Genomic DNA, 2,667 nt, shown 5'->3' with positions numbered 1-2,667 from the left:
AGTAAGTTGTCCGAAGAATGTATGGTGCTCTTAAGAAAAAATAAAAAGATTTCCGTCCTAAGAAGTGTGCCCACTTGTATTTCTGGAAAGAAATGTAAGTGGTCTTGAAGCATAGCGTCCTTGAATCGTCAGAGGTGTAGGGGTCGAAAAAACTAACACATTCACCGCAAGGTGAAGTGTACCCACTTAGTCCCCGAGCCTAGTAGTAGGTGACGTAGGCACGTGGTGCCAGGGTCTAAAAAGAATTCCCAGTTAAGTTGAGAACCCAATTGTCGTACAAACAAAAACGAGATGCACCAGCAGGTGCATCGTACCGACGTAGTCCTCGGGCTTGCTGGAAGGAGATGTATGAACCTTGTAGCAAGGTCTAAATAAATGTCTCTCAACTGTATGTGAGTACAACTCACATGTAGCCGAGGAGAACCATTCTCCGAGCAGTGGTCAGGACAGTCCCCGAGCACATTGATAATCCTTACAATCATTCAAAGCACAGGGGTCAATTAAAACACATTCACCACAAGGTGAAGTGTGCCCACTTAGTCCCCGAGCTTGGTAGTAGGTGACGCAGGCACGTGGTGCCAGGGTCTAAAAAAGAATTTCCACCAAAGTTAAAAATCCAATCGTCGTACAGGCGATACAAGATGCACCGGCAGGTGCATCATACTGACGTAGGCCCCGAGCTTGCTGAAAGGCGAAATATGAGCCTTGTGGCAAGGTCTAAATAAATGTCTCTCAACTGTATGTGAGTACAAATCACATGTAGCCGAGGAGAACCATTCTCCAAGCAGTGGTCGGGACAGTCCCCGAGCACATCAGTTGTCGGAGCAGTCCCCGAGCACGGCAGTGGTCGGAGCAGTCCCCGAGCACATCAGTGGTCGGAGCAATCCCCGAGCACGGTAGTGGTCTTGCCAGTCCACGAGCACGGTAGTGGTCTAGGCAGTCCCCGAGCACGGCAGTGGTCTGGGCATTCCCCGAGCATTGTAGGAGTCTGATCCATCCTTGAGCACAAAACAAGCATCGAAAATACGAACACCATTGATGTATTTATTTGGTGTATTTATTTATCTCCTTTCTCTACCAAGTCCAGTCTGACACGTCTGGTCAAAAAAGTAGATGGGTATGGTACATCATTCTGTCTTCTTACTTTTTTCTGGCAAAACAGTCGCTTGGCACCTGTATGAAGGTGCGTCAGTGTGGGCCCTCTTACACTATCAACAAAGAGGCGCATACACTGGTAATGAAGGGGCGCGTTTATTGGCGTAGATCTCGAGGTTGTGTGAACAACCATCTGTAGCACGTGCGCACGTCTCCCAATAATCTCGGGCGAATGAAACGATGGAGCTCTTTGTTATTTATAATGTAGATCTGGTAAGTTACTCATACCGTTCCCCATTGTCATTCACCGCCGCAACCTTCTTCTTCCTCTTACCGAACCCTATTCCTCCGAAAATCATCGCCAACCCCCTCGCCACCGCACCCACCCCCTTAGTAAGGATAGACTAATGGTGAAGAGAGACGCCCAGAAGAAAGGCGGAGTTATGGCGAAGGAGTGGTGGAAATCGTGGAGCAATGAGTAGACCATCGAAGACCTCGTCGCCATGGGAGTGCTCCACAACAAGGCACTTGTGGGATGGCGTGCGCCGGAAGGAGAAAGCTTCCCCGATCCACAACCAGGTGAGATTGTGGTGTTCGAGGATTTCTTCAAATGAGGTTTTGGGGTTCCAGTGCACCCTTTCCTTTAGGGTCTCTGCTTGTATTACGAGATTGGGATTTGCAATCTGCATCCCAACTCGATTCTTCTTGTCTCCACCTTCATCCATCTCTACAAGGCTTATGGTGACTTCTAGCCCCATTTCGACCTCTTTCGCCACATGTTCTGTCTTCGGAAGAAAGGGAGCGGTGGCTCAAAGATAGCCGGAGGCGTTTACCTGAATCTACGCGATGGTATGAAAGCCCAATACTTGCACTGCCCCTGGAACACCTCACTGGACGAGTGGTACCAGAAGTGGTTCTACATCCGTTAAGAGCCAAACACCATCACTCTGTGCGACGTGGGGCTGATTCCGGAGAAGAAGAACAGCTGGTCGGAGAAGCCTGAGAATTTGGAGCAGATCGCCGAACTGCTCAGGATGATCCTATGGGGAAGGCTAGATGGCCCAAGTGTGGTCGGGAACTTCATCAACCGAAGGATCCAGCCCTGCCAGAAGAGGGTACATCCTGGCTTTGAGTACCAGGGGAGCACAGATCCAACAAGGACTAGGAAAGAGGCGCTTGACAAGATGGAAATCAAGGCCAGGATTGGGGAGCTATTCAACCTGACCGATCCCAATTATGTTAGGTTGAACGACATCGAGCACGCCTTCAAGCTGGCCCGACCTCCCCCGAAGGTAAATGATGCTTCCTTTTAACTGTAGAATCATGTTGTAACAAGAAATTGATTGTTGTCTCCGTTATGTGTCTCAGAGTAATGGTCGTGATTGGGCAGCAGTGTTCGTGTCTCCGCCCCCCAGTGTGGATTGGCCACAAGTTGCCGACCTAGCTGCCCAGACCAGCGCTAGGATTGATGACATCCACTGGGCGGCACTCGAGGCTATAGAGGATGCATCGACTAGAGCCGCTGGCAAGCGTCCGGCTGCCAACAAATGACGCCAAGCCATCTTCCCCCTT

This window comes from Miscanthus floridulus, chromosome 17 (genome assembly GCF_019320115.1).
Source record: "Miscanthus floridulus cultivar M001 chromosome 17, ASM1932011v1, whole genome shotgun sequence".
NCBI lineage: Eukaryota > Viridiplantae > Streptophyta > Magnoliopsida > Poales > Poaceae > Miscanthus > Miscanthus floridulus.
The sequence above is the reverse complement of the archived record's forward strand: the minus strand, read 5'-3'. Positions refer to the sequence as shown.